The sequence below is a fragment of the Phalacrocorax carbo genome (assembly GCF_963921805.1).
Source record: "Phalacrocorax carbo chromosome W unlocalized genomic scaffold, bPhaCar2.1 SUPER_W_unloc_4, whole genome shotgun sequence".
Classification (NCBI taxonomy): Eukaryota; Metazoa; Chordata; class Aves; order Suliformes; family Phalacrocoracidae; genus Phalacrocorax; species Phalacrocorax carbo.
The window spans coordinates 1,304,930-1,322,004 of NW_026990255.1; positions in this window are offsets into that span (position 1 = coordinate 1,304,930).

The following is a 17,075-nucleotide window of genomic DNA, read 5'->3' on the forward strand; positions in this document are numbered from 1 at the left end:
AAAAGTCCTTGACTAGTACTACTTAGGAACAACTAAGAACATCAGCGTGTTATCTATATTATTCTCATACTAAATCCAAAACACAGCACTATACCAGCTGTGAAGAAAATAAACAGTGAAGAAAACTAACTCTATCCCACCTAAAACCATGACAACTGTTTTGGAACCAACGGTGCATTAATTGGCTGGCAAGTTCTGGAAATATGAAGAAAGACTCTCCGCCTCCCTACGTTCCTGCATCTCACCTGTGGAAAAACTTTCCCCTGATTTTCAGCAACTGGAAGAATATATGTCCTACTCCCCATCTGTATGGACCAGTATCTCAGCCATTAGGAGTAAGCGTCCCATTGCTCAAGAGAAAGGATACACACCACGGGGCACCCTATGCTTTTACCTGCATGACCACAGAGAGGGCATGAGGAAGTGGGATGGAAAACATACCTCAACTCTAGACACACAAGTGCATGAGCAGCAAGAAAAAACAAACACTCAGGGAGCTGCTGCTCCAGTTTATATTAAGCACTACCCCAGACAGAGGAGACGAAGCGACGATTTTATTTCTGAGCTTAACAGGGATGCTTGTGATTTGCATTTACAAGTGAGTAGCGAATACTATGATCAGGAATAGAGGGGCCCTGCCTCCAGCCAGGTGGAGGAAAGGGACAACTGGGTTTATTGGACTGTGTGGATCTGATGGCCTGGCACATCAGACCCACAGGAGTATAAAGCTTTAGTGGACACCGGTGCACAGTGCACCTTAATGCCATCAAACTATATAGGGGCAGAACCCATCAGCATTGCTGGAGTGACAGGGGGATCCCAAGAGCTAACCGTATTGGAGGCCAAAGTGAGCCTAACCGGGAACGAGTGGCAAAAGCACCCCATTGTGACTGGCCCAGAGGCTCCATGCATCCTTGGCATAGACTACCTCAGAGGAGGGTATTTCAAGGACCCAAAAGGGTACAGGTGGGCTTTTGGTATAGCTGCCTTGGAGATGGACTGTCATGGTTTAGTCGAAGTCAGCAACCAAGCACCATGCAGCCGCTCTCTCGCTCACTCCCCACTGGTGGGATGGGGGAGAGAATCAGAAGAGTAAAAGTGAGGCAACTCATGGGTTGAGATAAAGACAGTTTAATAGGTAAAGCAAAAGCTGCGTGTGGAAGCAAAGCAAAACAAGGAATTCATTCACTACTTCCCATGGGCAGGCAGGTGTTCAGCCATCCACAGGAAAGCAGGGTTCCATCACGCGTAACAGTTACTTGGGAAGACAAACGCCATAACTCCGAACATCACCCCTTCCTCCTTCTTCCCCCAGCTTTATATACTGAGCATGACGTCAGACGGTATGGAATATCCCATTGGTCAGTTTGGGTCATCTGTCCTGGCTGTGTCCTCTCCCAGCTTCTTCTGCACCTGGCAGAGCATGGGGCGCTGAAATAGTCCTTGATCAGTGTAAGCGCTACTTAGCAACAACTAAAATATCTCCGCGTAATCACCACTGGTTCCAGCAAAAATCCAAAACATAGCCCCATACTAGCTACCGTGAAGAAAATTAACTCTACCCCAGCTGAGACCAGGACATGGAGGGAATTAAACAGCTGTCTACCTTGCCCGGTCTCTCAAAGGACTCTTCTGTTGTGGGGTTGCTTAAGGTCAAAGAACAACAGGTGCCGATCACCACCACAGCAGTGCACTAGCAGCAATATTGCACCAACTGAGACTCCCTGATTCCCTTCCATGAGCTCATTTACCAACTGAGGAGCCAAGGAGTCATCAGTAAGACCCACTCACCCTTTAACAGTCCCATATGGCCAGTGTGGAAATCTAATGGAGAGTGGAGACCAACAGTAGACTATTGTGGCCTGAATGAAGTCACTCCACCACTGAGTCCTGCTTTGCCGGACATGCTAGAACTTCAATACGAACTGGAGTCAAAGGCAGCCAAGTGGTATGCCACAATTGATATTGCTAATGCATTCTTCTCAATCCCTCTGGCAGCAGAGTGCAGGCAACAGTTTGCTTTCACTTGGAGGGGTGTCCAGTACACCTGGAATCGACTGCCCCAGGGGTGGAAACACAGTCCTACAATTTGCCATGGACTGATTCAGACTGTACTGGAACAGGGAGAAGCTCCAGAACACCTACAACACATTGATGACATCATCGTGTGGGGCAACACAGCAGAAGTTTTTGAGACTGAGAGAAAATAGTCCAAATCCTTCTGAAAGCTGGTTTTGCCATAAAACAAAGTAAGGTGAAGGGACTCACACAAGAAATCCAGTTCTTAGGAATCAAATCACAAGATGGGCATCATCAGACCCCAATGGATGCGATCAACAAAATAGTAGCCATGTCTCCACCAACTAGCAAAAAGGAAACACAAGATTTCTTGGGTGTTGTGCGTTTTTGGAGAATGCATATTCCAAATTACAGTCTGATCGTAAGCCCTCTCTATCAAGTGGCCCAGAAAAAGAATGATTTCAAAAGGGGCCCTGAGCAACGACAAGCCTTTGAACAGATTAAACAGGAGATAGTTCATGCAGTAGGCCTTGGGCCAGTCCGGGCAGGACAAGATGTAAAAAATGTGCTCTACACTGCAGCCAGGGAGAATGGCCCTACCTAGAGCCTCTGGCAGAAAGCGCCAGGGGAGACCCAAGGTCAACCCCTAGGGTTTTGGAGTTGGGGATACAGAGGGTCTGAAGCCCGCTCTACTCCAACTGAAAAAGAGATATTGGCAGCATATGAAGGGGTTTGAGCTGCTTCAGAAGTGGTTGGTACTGAGGCACAGTTGCTCCTGGCACCCCGACTGCCAGTGCTGGGCTGGATGTTCAAAGGAAACATCCCCTCTACACACCATGCAACTGATGCTACATGGAGTAAATGGGTTGCACTGATCACCCAGCGGGCTCGAGTAGGAAACCCCAATCCCCCTGGAATCTTGGAAGTGATTATGGACTGGCCAGAAGGCAAAGATTTTGGATTATCACCAGAGGAGGAGGTGACACGTGCTGAAGAAGCCCCACTGTATAACAAACTGCCAGAAGATGAGAAGCAATATGCCCTGTTCACTGATGGGTCCTGTCGCCTTGTGGGAAAGCACCGGAGATGGAAGGCTGCTGTATGGAGTCCTACACGACAAGTAGCAGAAACTGCTGAAGGAGAAGGTGAATCGAGCCAGTTTACAGAGGTAAAGGCCATCCAGCTGGCCTTAGACATTGCTGAATGGGAAAAGTGGCCAGTGCTCTATCTCTATACTGACTCCTGGATGGTGGCAAATGCCCTGTGGGGCTGCTTACAGCAGTGGAAGCAAAGCAACTGGCAGCCCGGTGGCAAACCCATGTGGGCTGCAGCAGTGTGGCAAGGTATTGCTGTCCAGGTAGAGAACCTGGTTGTAAAGGTATGTCATGTGGATGCTCACATCCCCAAGAGTTGGGCCACTGAAGAATATCGGAACAACCAGCAGGTGGATCAGCCAGCTAAGACTGAAGTGGCTGAGGTGGATCTGGACTGGCAGCATAAGGCTGAATTCTTTATAGGTTGGTGGGCCCATGACACCTCAGGCTATCAAGGGAGAGATGCAACATACAGGTGGGCTCGTGATCAAGGGGTGGACTTGACCATGGACGCTATTGCACAGGCTCTCCATGAATGTGAAATGTGCGCTGCAATCAAGCTTGCGAAGCGGGTAAAGCCTCTGTGGTATGGGGGATGATGGCTGAAATACAAATATGGGGAGGCCTGGCAAATTCACTATATTACAGTCCCACAAACCCGTCAAGGCAAGCACCATGTGCTTACAATCGTAGAACCACCACTGGCTGGCTGGAAACATATCCTGTGCCCCATGCTACTCCCCAGAACACTCTCTTGGTTCTTGAGAAACAAGTCCTGTGGTGACATGGCACCCCAGAGAGAACTGAGTCAGACAATGGGACTCATGTCCAAAATAACCTCATAGTCACCTGAGCCAAATATCACGGTATTGAGTGGGTGTATCACATCCCCTGTCATGCACCAGCCTCTGGGAAAATTGAACAGTGCAATGGACTGTTAAAAACTACTCTAAGAGCAATGGTGGGTGGATCATTCAGGCAATGGGATACACATTTAGCAAAAGCCATCTGGTTAGTCAATACAAGGGGATCTGCCAATCGAGCTGGTCCTGCCTTGTAAGAAATATTACGTACTGTGGAAGGGGATAGAGTCCCTGTAGTACACGTAAAAATTATCACAGAATCACAGGTTGGAAGGGACCTCAAAGATCATCTAGTCCAACCTTTCTGGGAAGAGCACAGTGTAGACAAGTTGGCCCAGCACCCTGTCCAGCTGACTCTTAAAGGCCTCCAACGTGGCCGAGTCAACCACTTCCCTGGGGAGATTATTCCAATGGTTGACTGTCCTCAATGTGAAAAATTTCCCTCTGGTGTCCAATCGGAATCTCCACAAGAGCAACTTGTGTCCATTCCCCCTTGTCCTCTCCATGTGACTCCTTGTAAAAAGGGAGACTCCATCTTCTTTGTAGCTACCCCTTAAGCACTGGTACATGGTGATGAGATCCCCTCTAAGCCTCCTTTTCTCAAGGCTGAACAAACCCAGTTCTCCCAGCCTATCCTCATATGGCAGGCTTCCCAGTCCTTTGATCATCTTGGTGGCCCTTCTCTGGACCCCTTCCAGCCTGTCCACATCCTTTTTGTATAGCGGGGACCAGAACTGTACACAGTACTCCAGGTGTGGCCTGACAAGCGCTGAGTAGAGTGAGATAATGACTTCTTTCTCTCTCCTGGCGATGCCCTTTTTGATGCAACCCAGCATCCTGTTGGCCTTCTTGGCCGCAGCAGCACACTGTTCGCTCATGTTGATCTTCCTGTCCACCAGGACCCCCAGGTCCCTTTCCACAGAGCTGCTCTCCAGCCAGGTGGATCCCAGTCTGTGCTGCACTCCCTGATTATGTTTTCCCAGGTGCGTGACCTTACACTTCTCCTTGTTGAACTTCATAAGGTTCCTGTTGGCCCACTCTTCCAGCCTAATCAGATCTCCCTGCAGAGCAGCTCTCCCTTCTGGAGTGTCTACTTCCCCACTCAACTTGGTGTCATCAGCAAACTTCATCAGGCTACACTTGATGCCATTAGCCAGATCACTTATAAAGATATTGAATAACATTAGGCCCAATATCGATCCCTGGGGGACTCCACTCGTGATAGGTTGCCAGTTTGAGAAAGAGCTACTTACCACATCCCCCGTTCTCCATGACTTCTCAAAGATTATGCAGGGTGGCCTTGCAATTACATCAGCCAGCTCTCTCAACACCCTTTTTTGGATGGCATCAGGGCCCATTGATTTGTGTGGTTCTAGCTCCTGTAGTAATTCATATACGAAGTCTTCCTTCACCGATGGTGGGTCGGTGTTTGGTTCAATTGGCAATCTTGTTCCCAAAGCCTGAGACCCAACAGTGTTGGTAAAGACAGAGGTGAAGAAGGTGTTGAGGACCTCTGCCTTTTCTGCATTGTTGCTGTACGCTTCTACGGGAGAACTTATCTTGGGCCGCATATCTCCGGGACACAGGGCTCTACCCACCCTGGGGACAGTGATGCACAGACATCAATATGATGGATATAAAATGTCCGTTTATTTAGCTGCGTCACACGCTTATATAGCTCTTGCGCTTCCTGTTCCTGCCACTCCTATGGGGAGGAGTCTATCTTTCCGTCACATCCCGTAATCTTCCGGTCGCTGATCCCTGTCTATTCCCCTATAGACGGGCAAACAGGTCGTGGCGCATCAGGAAGGCTGTGGCACGGCAGTTTGCACGGCAGTTTGCACGGCAGTTTGCACGGCAGTTTGCGCAGGCAGGGCAAGCAGGCAGCTGGCGAGGTCTCCTCATGGTCTACGCTCTCCCAGAAAAGACTTAGCCATGGTCTCCCCTCAGACAAGAGCTATCGCCAGGAGGCATATGGCAACACAGACAGACCTCCCACCAAAACATGCAGCCACCTAGGTCTCTGGCTGCAGGGAGTGCCAGAGCCTTGCTCCAGTCATGGAGGGCTCCCGAGACAGGACCTGCGTGAGGTGTGAGCAGGTGGAGGATCTGCTCAGCATGGTGGCAGAGCTGAAAGAAGTTGCGAGACTGAGGAGTATCAGGGAACGCGAGAAGGAGATAGACTGGTGGAGCCGCTCCCTACCATCCCTGAGACAAGTGCACCAGATGGAAGCATCAAGAGAAGGAGTGGCCCCCTGCCCTCGTGCTGCCAGGCAGAGGGAGGGAACCCAAGAGACGGAAGATGGATTCAGATCGCTGCTTGGCGCAGTAGGTGAATCCTCTCCCAGCCGACTTCGCCCCCCCCAGTGCCCTTACACAATAGGTATGGGGCTCTGGAACCCGAGGGCCAGGAAGATGAAGATACAGACAGTGATCCACCCAAGGGGTTGACTAGAGGGAACCAGTCAGCCCCACGCATTACAACGGCCACTGGTAAGAAAAAAAGAAGGGTAATTGTAGTAGGCGACTCCCTTCTCAGGGGAACAGAGGGCCCGATATGCTGGCTGGACCCATCCCATAGGGAAGTCTGCTGCCTCCCTGGGGCAAGGGTAAGAGACATTACCAGGAAGCTCCCTAGGCTAGTAAAAGGATCTGATTATTATCCACTAGCGGTTGTTCAGGTCAGCAGTGATGAGATAGCTGAGAGAGGCGCAAAGACAATCAAACGGGACTTTAGAGAACTGGGGCGATTGCTTGAAGGATCAGGAGCACAAGTAGTGTTTTCCTCCATCCCATCGGTAGCCGGGAGACATACGGAAAGGAACAGGAAGTCCCATCTCATTAACATGTGGCTCAGAGGCTGGTGTCAGCGGTGGAATTTTGTTTTTTTTGATCATGGGGAAGTTTACATGGCACCAGGCCTGCTGGAGGCAGATGGGGTTCACCTGTCACAAAGAGGGAAAGGATTCTGGCTCAGGAGTTAGCAAGCCTCATTGAGAGGGCTTTAAACTAGATATGAAGGGGGAAGGGGATAAAACCAGGCTTGCTAGGAATGAGCATAGAGGTGGCATACCTGTGTTGGAAAAGAGATCAATAGATCAATTGAAGTGCAATTATACCAATGCACACAGCATGGGCAATAAGCAGGAGGAGCTGGAAGCCATTGCGTGCCAGGGAAACTAAGATGTGGTCACTATCACAGAAACATGGTGGGATGACACACACAACTGGAGCACTGCAATGGATGGCTACAAGCTCTTTAGAAGGGACAGGCAAGGAAGGAGAGGTGGAGGGGTAGCCTTGTATGTTAGAGTGTTTTTGACTGTCTAGAACTCAACGATGGTAATGATAAGGTTGAGTGCTTATGGGTAAGGGTCAGGGGGAAGGCTAATAAGGCAGACATCCTGGTGGGAGTCTGTTATAGACCACCCAACCAGGATGAGGAGACAGATGAAGTACTCTACAAGCAGTTGGCTGAAGTCTCACAATCTCTAGCCCTAGTTCTCGTGGGAGACTTCAACTTACCAGATATCTGCTGGAAATACAATACAGCAGAGAGAAAACAGTCTCGGAGGCTCCTGCAGTGTGTGGGAGATAACTTCCTGATGCAGCTGGTAAGCGAGCCAACCAGGGGAGGTGCCCTGCTGGACCTGCTGTTTACAAACAGAGAAGGCCTGGTGGGTGAGGTGGTGGTCAGAGGCTGTCTTGGGCTCAGCAACCATGACATGATAGAGTGTTTGATTCTCGGAGAAGTAAGGAAGGGGGTCAGCAAAACCACTACCCTGGACTTCAGAAGGGCAGACTTTGGATTGTTAAGGAGTCTGGTTAACAGAGTCCCTTGGGAGGCAGTCCTGAAGGGCAAAGGAGTCCAGGAAGGCTGGATGTTATTAAAGAAGGAAGTCTCAAAGGCACAGGAGCAGGCCGTCCCCATGTGCTGTAAGTCAAGCAGGCGGGGGAGAAGACCAGCTTGGCTGAATAGGGAGCTTTGGCTGGAACTCAAGAGAAAAAGGAGAGCTTACTGCCTTTGGAAGAAGGGGCAGGTGACTCAGGAGGACTACAAGGATGTTGTGAGGTTATGCAGGGAAAAGATTAGGAAGGTGAAAGTCCATCTGGAAATTAAACTGGCCGCCACCGTTAAAGATAACAAAAAATGTTTTTATAAATACATCAGTGGCAAAAGGAGGGCCAGGGAGAATCTCCCTCCTTTGTTGGATGCGGAAGGTAACCTTGCCAGGAAAGATGAGGAGAAGGCTGAGGTACTTAATGCTTTCTTTGCCTCAGTCTTTAATAGTCAGACTGGTCATCCTCGGGGTTGTCAGGCCCCTGTGCTGGGAGATGGAGATAGTATGCAGAATGAAGTCCCAGTTGTTGAAGAGGTGGCAGTCACCGACCTGCTCCTCACCTGGATGTTCACAAGTCCACGGGGCCGAATGGGATCCACCCAAGGATACTGAGGGAGCTGGCAGAGGAGCTCGCCAAGCCACTCTCCATCATTTATCAGCAGTCCCGGTCAACCAGGGAGGTAGGTCCCAGATGAATGGAAACTAGTGAATGTGATGCCCCTCTACAAGAAGGGTCGGAAGGAGGATCCGGGGAACTACAGGCCTGTCAGCCTGACCTCAGTGCTGGGAAAGGTCATGGAGCAAATCATCTTGAATACCATTATGCAGCACATGTGGGACACCCAGGGGATCGGGCTCAGCCAGCATGGGTTTATGAAAGGGAGGTCCTGCCTCACTAACCTGGTCTCCTTTTATGATAAGGTGACCTGCTTAGTGGATGAGGGGAAGGCTGTGGATGTTGTCTACTTGGACTTTAGTAAGGCCTTTGACACTGTCTCCCACAGAATTCTCCTGGAGAAGCTGGCTGCTCATGGCTTGGATAAGTGCATTCTGTGCTGGGTTAAAAACTGGCTGGAGAGCCAAGCCCAGAGAGTGGTGGTGAATGGAGTCAAATCCAGTTGGCAGCCAGTCATGAGTGGTGTTCCCCAGGGCTCAGTGTTGGGGCCGGTCCTGTTCAATATCTTCACTGATGATCTGGATGAGGGGATTGAGTGCACCCTCAGTAAGTTTGCAGATGACACCAAATTGGGTGGAAGTGTCAATCTGCTGGAGGGCAGGAAGGCCCTACAGAGGGACCTGGACAGGCTGGATCGTTGGGCTGGGGACAATGGTATGAGATTCAACAAGGCTAAGTGCCAGGTCCTGCACTTGGGTCACAACAACCCCATGCAACGCTACAGGCTTGGGGAGGAGTGGCTGGAGAGCTGCCTGGAGGAAAAGGAGCTGGGGGTGTTGGTGGACAGCCAGCTGAACATGAGCCAGCAGTGTGCTCAGGCGGCCAAGAAGGCCAATGGCATCCTGGCTTGTATCAGGAATAATGTGGCCAGCAGGAGCAGGGAGGTGATCGTGCCCCGTACTCGGCACTGGTGAGGCCGCACCTCGAGTACTATGTTCAGTTTTGGGCCCCTCACTACAAGAAGGACATTGAGGTGCTGGAGCGTGTCCAAAGAAGAACAACAAAGTTGGTGAAGGGTCTAGAGAACAAGTCTTGTGAGGAGCAGCTGAGGGAATTGGGGTTGTTTAGTCTGGAGAAGAGGAGGCTGAGGGGAGACCTTATCGCTCTCTACAACTATCTGAAAAGAGGTTGTAGCGAGGCGGGGGTTGGTCTCTTCTCCCTAGTAACAAGTGATAGGATGAGAGGAAATGGCCTCAAGCTGCGCCAGGGGAAGTTTAGGTTGGATATTAGGGAAAACTTCACCAAAAGGGTTGTCAGGCATTGGAACAGGCCGCCCAGGGAGGTGGTGGAGTCTCCATCCCTGGAGGTATTTAAAAGAAGGGTAGACGTGGTGCTTGAGGATATGGTTTAGCGGTGGACTTGGCAGTGATAGGTTAGCCGTTGGACTTTATGATCTTAAGGGTCTTTTCCAACCTTAACGATTCTATGGTTCTATAGGCATGGGCCAGTCCCCAGCACATTGCAGTGATCTGTATCTCTCTGGGATTGCCAGGGGGACAACATACTTCCTCCAAATATTCTACTAATTTTTCAGGATTCTGCACTTTTTCAGGGGTGAAGTCCCACAACACTGGGGGTGCCCACCATCTTACGCGTTTGCCCATACTATCCCACATACCCTGGCACCCATAGCTATCCAGCCTTGGGGCAGATCTCTGGATGATATTCTTAAATTGCTTATTAACCTTAGAGCTGAAATGGTCTGCCAAAGCAATATCAACAAATACATCTTAACTACCCAATGATGTTCAAGATACTGAAAAGTTGTTGCAATGAAAGAGGAGGCATTATAGAAGACAGTAGCTAAGGTGCCATTCAGTATTTCCTTCATAAAAAAAAACTCTCAGAGGAGGAGGTATAATTGCTAATTTTCTCCATGTGGTTGTAGCCGACATACAGTAATGGCTTCAATATAAACTTCAAATACCAAATAAAACTCAAGGTCAATGTTTTAAAAACAACTCTCCCAGGCAAAACATCACTAATCACTGCAGAGCACAGCAGACCACAAAAACCAACACCAATCTTTAACAGGCAGAGCAAACACAAGAGCATGGTGCAGATTGGATAAACTAATATTGATAACAGAGTCTATGCTGTGACCAGCAACTCTTATTATCTTAACCCTTCGTGCCCCACATTGGGCGCCAAAAAGGACTCTTGTGGTTCAGCCCCAGTCAGCAACTGAACACCATGCAGCCACTTGCTCACTCCCCCCACCCCTGTGGGATGGGGGAGAGAATCGAAAGAGCAAAAGAAAAAAAAAAACCCAACTTTTGGGTTGAGATAAGAACAGTTTAATAATTAGAATAAAATAATAATAATGTTTATGATAAAAATAACAATAATAGTAATATAAAGAAAAGGGAAAAAAACAGAAACACAAATGATACAACTGCTCACCACCTGCTGACCAACGCTGCCTGTCCTCAAGCCACCATTGCTGTTACATGATATGGAATATCCCTTTGGCCAGTTTGAATTTGCTCTCTTAGCTGTGCCCCCTCCCCTCCCAGCTTCTTGTGCACCTGGCAGAGCATGGGAAGCTAGAAAAGACCTTGACTAGTACAAGCACTACCCAGCAACAACCAAAAAATCTCTGTGTTATCAACATTATTTTCATACTAAGTCCAAAGCACAGCACTATGCTAGCTGCAGTGAAGAAAATTAACTCTATCCCAGCTAAAACCATGACACATGCACTGACTTTTATACAAAGAACATGCTATTTCTAAATTAAGGTACCATATATGAATTGTGTGTTCTAGAAGTGCATCAGTAAATTCTAACAGATATGGTTATAATAGGAAAAAAAGGTAGTTGTGTTATTCTGAAATGGTGTTATTGCTATCCTTTTTTCAAATGGGTATATGTTGAGATGGGGAAATCGTGAAGACTTCTAGAAAAAGATTTTGAAAGTTTTATAAGTAATACTCCATCTCTGCTGTGATATTCTCTGAAGTGCTTCTCATACTGCATGCAAAACCACAAGAAGAAGCAGAGGGCCAAAGTTTCATCATGTGGATGAGAAAACAGTGCAGGAATGAGAGATTTATGGTTTTAGAACAGAATTCTTTTTAGAGGGATAAACTTCATTTGAACCTCAAAGGAATCAAGTAACATATCAAATTAAGAGGTTATACTAAGATTTTAAACCCTTTGAGGTTGAGTTGTATCTGAGATTTTAAATTCAAGAGTGAAGGAAGGCAGACAGTTCTGAAAAAGCACATTTCAACATGATGCATTCCCCTATGTAATTTCTGTATCTCTGAAGAAATGTAGACTTAGAAGTTTTTAATCAAATAAGAAATTTGGAACGACAGAACAAACAGTGTCATTATTATAAGCAAAGTAAAGAAGAAAAAGGATATGTTTCTATAAGAATATATTAATTTTTTGTACAACTAGCAGAACTCCAAGAAAAACATTGGGAGAATATGAATATATAGTTTGCAGTTTTTTAGACAGTGGAAGAAAGCTGACACAGTGAAGTAGTAGGATGAAGACAGTCCTTGAAAGGACAAGACATCCTTCAAAAAGTTGAAGTTTTGCCCAAATGAGGGAAATAGAAAACATTATAAAATCACAGATGTTACATATAAAAATGTAATGAGGAAGACCAAAAAAGGGCAATAGGAACAAAGGTATGAAGGTATAAAGTCTGCTAAGAAACCTCTTCCATATAATGAAGTCAGCTAGAGACACTGGAGGGGATAACTAGGATTAAAGGAACATTTGGCAAAGGCTTAGTACAGGAGATCTTTGGAAGCCTCCTATGACAGACTTTTTTTTTCTTTTAAGAGCCATTAAATGGTCTTCCCAAAATTTAGGTAATAGTAGAAGAGCTTATTAAATACACAGGTAAAGTGGACAAGGACAACGGACAGAACAGTTCTAAATGAGCTCAGGAATTAAATAGATTAATTACTCTGAAATGTGAACTTGCCAGGAAGCAGAGCTTTGTGTTGTTCTATATACCAAAAATGATTTAGAAAAACAGTTTGGTAATACTAAGCTATTCATGGCATTCAAGCCAACTATGTAAAACTGCAAAACTGCAGAATGATAAAATAGCAGATGAAATCTAAAATGAAATGCAAAGTGATGCACATGGTGGTAGGGGGGCAAGCTTAAACTTCCACGATGGGTTCTGACTGAATACTGCTGTGTAGAATTGAGGTCTTCAGGCAAAAGTAAGTAGTTGTATGAATATGTTAGCTTGATGCTCCGAGGTCAAGGAGGAAGCTGAAATGTTAGGAAGTGTGTGGAAAACAGCAGAAAAACAAAGTGGAGACTGTCATGCTGGTGTGTACATGCCAGGACCGCCTGCATGTTGAGCAGTGTGGGAGGCTCTGGTCAGACATCTTGACGTGTACCCATTTTTGTTAAATAAATGTAGTATTGTGGTGGGTTGACCCTGGCTGGATGCCAGGTGCCTGCCAAAGCCACTCTATCACTTGCCCTCCTCAACCAGACAGGGGAGAGAAAATATAATGAAAGGTTCATAAGTCAAGATAAGGACAGGGAGAGATCACTCACCAATTACGATCATGGGCAGAACAGACTCAACTCAGGGAATTAATTTCATTTATTGCCAATCAAATCAGAGTAGGATAATGAGAAATAAAAACAAAACTTAAACCACCTTCCTCCCACCCCTCCCTTCTTCCTAGGCTCAACTTTACTCCCAGTTTATCTACCTCCTGCCCCCGAGCAGCACAGGGGGATGGGGAATGGGGGTTGCAGTCAGTTCATCACACATTGTCTCTGCCGCTCCTTCCTCCTCACACTCTTCCCCTGCTCCAGCGTGGGGACTCTCCCATGGGAGACAGTCCTCCATAAACTTTTCCAACGTGGATCCTTCCCATGGGCTGCAGTTCTTCATGAACTGGTCCAGCATGGCTCCTTTCAACAGGGTGCAGTCCTTCAGGAACAGACTGCTCCAGCGTGGGCTCCTCTCTCCATGGGGTCACAGCCCTCTTTGCGTGCATCCACAGGCTCCAACGTGGGGTCCTCCATGGGCTGCAGGGAGACAGCCTGCTTCACCATGGTCTTCACCACAGGCTGCAGGGGAATCTTTGCTCCAGCACCTGGAGCACCTCCTTCCCCTCCTTCTTCACTGACCTTGGTGTCTGCAGATTTGTTCCTCTCACATTCTCACTCCTCTCTCCCAGCTGCTGTTGCACAGCTGTTTCTTCCCCCTTTTTAAATATGTTATCACAGAGGCACTACCACCATTGCTGATTGGCTTGGCTATGGCTAGCAGCAGGTCTGTCTTGGAGCCTGCTGGCATTGGCTCTATCAGACACAGGGGAAGCTTCTGGCATCTTCTCACAGAAGCCACCTCTGCACCCCCCCCACTACCAAAACCTTGCCATGCAAGCCCAATACAATATCCATTCAGTGCTAGGAGGATACACACAAGTCTGAGAATTTACAGTGTATTATGGCTATTTTAAGTCAGTTCCTCTGTTAAAAGGAAAGCATCCTTAAAATAGTCATTATCCAACAGGCAGAAATCTGGGGTTAGCTGTACCTGACCTCGGTGCTATTCACTGTATTATGCATAGCATCAGGACATGCACAGTATTCCCTTGCATGTGTAATATTCAAATAGTTTGTGAAAGAAGGAAGCCTCTGCAGGTACGGTGGGATGGAGCAGGTTCAGAAGAGTGACAGGGTTGATTCATGTGGGATACATTCAGGATTAGAAATCTTTACAATGACCAGGACAGTTTAGGCTATGAAAGAGATGGCTGAAGGAGAATGATGGCTGTCCCTCAGGGGTGTTCCCAGTATGTCATGGGTGCAGTCCCCTCAGGGAGGTGTCGCCACTCTGGCACGGGTTGCCCATGGGCTGCAGTCGCCTAAGAGGGACACCCTTTGGGGAAGAGTGCCTCCTCTCTCCAGCCGTCTCTGGTGGCACAACCAGACACCCTTGGAGCAGGTTCTGCGGCCGCCTCTGGCTGAGTCTGGGGGCCTGCGGGGTCGTTGGCAGCAGTTACTGAGCTGTCTGGAACTGTCTGCGGCTGGCTCAGGGCAGTGCATGGCCACCTCCCACAAAGGGCACTGTTGCTGCTCTGGCTCCTTAAACCCTGCTGTTTACACACATTAACCTACATATAAAAGTGTAGGTGAGTAGTGACAGGAAAAAAAGCAAGCAGTGACAGGGAATCATGATGGCTAGTTATTGGCCTGGTTTGGCTCTGTCCCACTGGGACACTTTCAGGCATCTGTGGTAGTTCAGGAGCCAGGGCAGGCAGGGGCTGTTTCTTCCCATACATGGTACGTGTGCTGCCGTCCTGGTTTTGAGGCTAAATGTAATGTTTTAGATGCAGGCTGGCACGCCTCGGTGCCAGAAAGTGCTCCCAGGTATGTATGATTTATCAGGCCAGACATAGACTGAAGCAACCCAGTATCAAACATGTATTTCACTTCAGTATGAAAAGGACTGTCCTGACTATGAAAGATGACATTCTTTTAGTTAAAACTCTATTTGAGTAGAACTTAGCATTACATTATCAAGAGTATTGATACCTAATGTTACTCTTATTTCCTCTCTGCCAGAAGAGGCAGAGGGCCAGTAAAACAATACTTTGTGATTACTCTCGCCAATATTTTCTATCTTCCTTTGATCTGTTTTTAGCATGAGAAAGAGATTGAACAAAAAAAATGTTTTGACTGCTTAAAAAAAAGAAAAAAGGAAAAATTTTACTTGATTGTAAAATAAGATTAGATTCTTCCTAGTGTGTTAAAGGTGAGCATGTATTTCTTTGCTTGTTGTCATGCTTGGTAGTTAGTCTTGCACATGTAATAGGGCTGCACACATTTTGGGAAAGGTCTATCTTGTTTTGTTCAGTCTTGATACAATCCCTAGGACTGAGGCAGCCGAAGTCCCTGGCTGTGCGTCCTCAATGCTAACACATAAAAGTAATGAATAAAATACTAGCAATTGGTTTGTAAGTTTATAATTGCAGTTATCAAATATACAAGCAAAAGGAAAATATATTTAGTGGAAATATTCTTACCTGTCCTGATTTTGGATGGGATAGAGGTAATTTTCTTGCTAGTAGCTGGTATAGTGCTGTGTTTTGGAGTTAGTATGAGAATAATTTTGATAACACACTGATGTTTCAATAATTAAAATAAAATAGTAATGATAATAATTATTATAATAATGTTATTATAATAATATAACAAAAAGGAAAATAACAAGAGAGAGAAATGAAACCTGAAAAAAAGGGAAAAAAAGAAAAAAAACCAACCCACAAGCAATACAACTGCTCACCACCTGCCAACCAATGCTGCCGGTCCCCAAGCCACGATAGCTGTCTGCCCCAGGCCAAATCCCCCCAATTAATATACTGGGCATGACATCACATGATATGGAATATCCCTTTGGCCAGTTTGGATCCGCTCTCTTAGCTGTGCCCCCTCCCCTCCCAGCTTCTTGTGTACCTGGCAGAGCATGGGAAGCTAAAAAAGACCTTGACTAGTATAAGCACTACCCACCAACAACCAAAACATCGGTGTGTTATCAACATTGTTTTCATACTAAGTCCAAAGCACAGCACTATACCAGGTACAGTGATGAAAATTAACTCTATCCCAGCTAAAACCGTGACACCAAGTAACAGTTACACATGATGGAGCCCTGCTTTCCTGGAGATGGCTGAACACCTGCCTGCCGATAGGAAGTAGTGAATGAATTCTTTGTTTTGCTTTGCTTGCATGTGCAGCTTTTGCTTTACCAATTAAATTGCCTTTATCGCAACCTACAAGTTTTCTCACTTTTACTCTTCTGATTCTTTCCCCCATCCCACAGGGGTGGGGGGAGTGAGTGAGCAGCTGTGTGATGCTTAGTTGCCAGCTGGGCTTAAACCATGACATTACCCAAATTTGCTTCTTTACAGCCCCTCCCCAGCCTCAATGCCTGATTGAGTTCCCCAGCTTTCAAGTCTCTGTCCATCTGTTCTAAGGCATTTTTCTGCATAAATGCTGGGCACTTACTTATGGCTGGATGGAAGTTATTATAAAAAAATATTTGCACTAAGTGAACTTTAGTTTCCCCCCAGAGGTCATGCTGTATTCTGCTAAAATCAGATTCCCTGTCTCCTGAAAACCAGGCTTTATAACTTTATCCAAAGAAAGATAGATAATCTAGCAATAGGAATATCTTTGCCTTCTTCTATGCTTTATAAACTGCTACAGTAACTTTACTCCAATTTTTATGTCAAAATCCCAGCATCCTGCTAGCAACCTTCATTATCCAACACACAGCTGTGATTAATGACATTTCTAGTAGCAAGTCCTCAAAATTGTCTGACGTCAGTATTTGCATTGTATCAATACAGTAATGCATTGTCCTGGTTTCAGCTGGGATAGAGTTAATTTTCTTCCTAGTAGCTAGTATAGTGCTGTGTTTTGGATTTAGGATGAGAATAATGTTGATAACACATTGATGTTTTAGTTGTTGCTAAGTAGTGCTTATACTAATCAAGGACTTTTCAGCTTCTCATGCCCTGCCAGAGAGAATCTGGGACAGGGCACAGCCAGGACAGCTGAACCAAAGTGGCCAAAT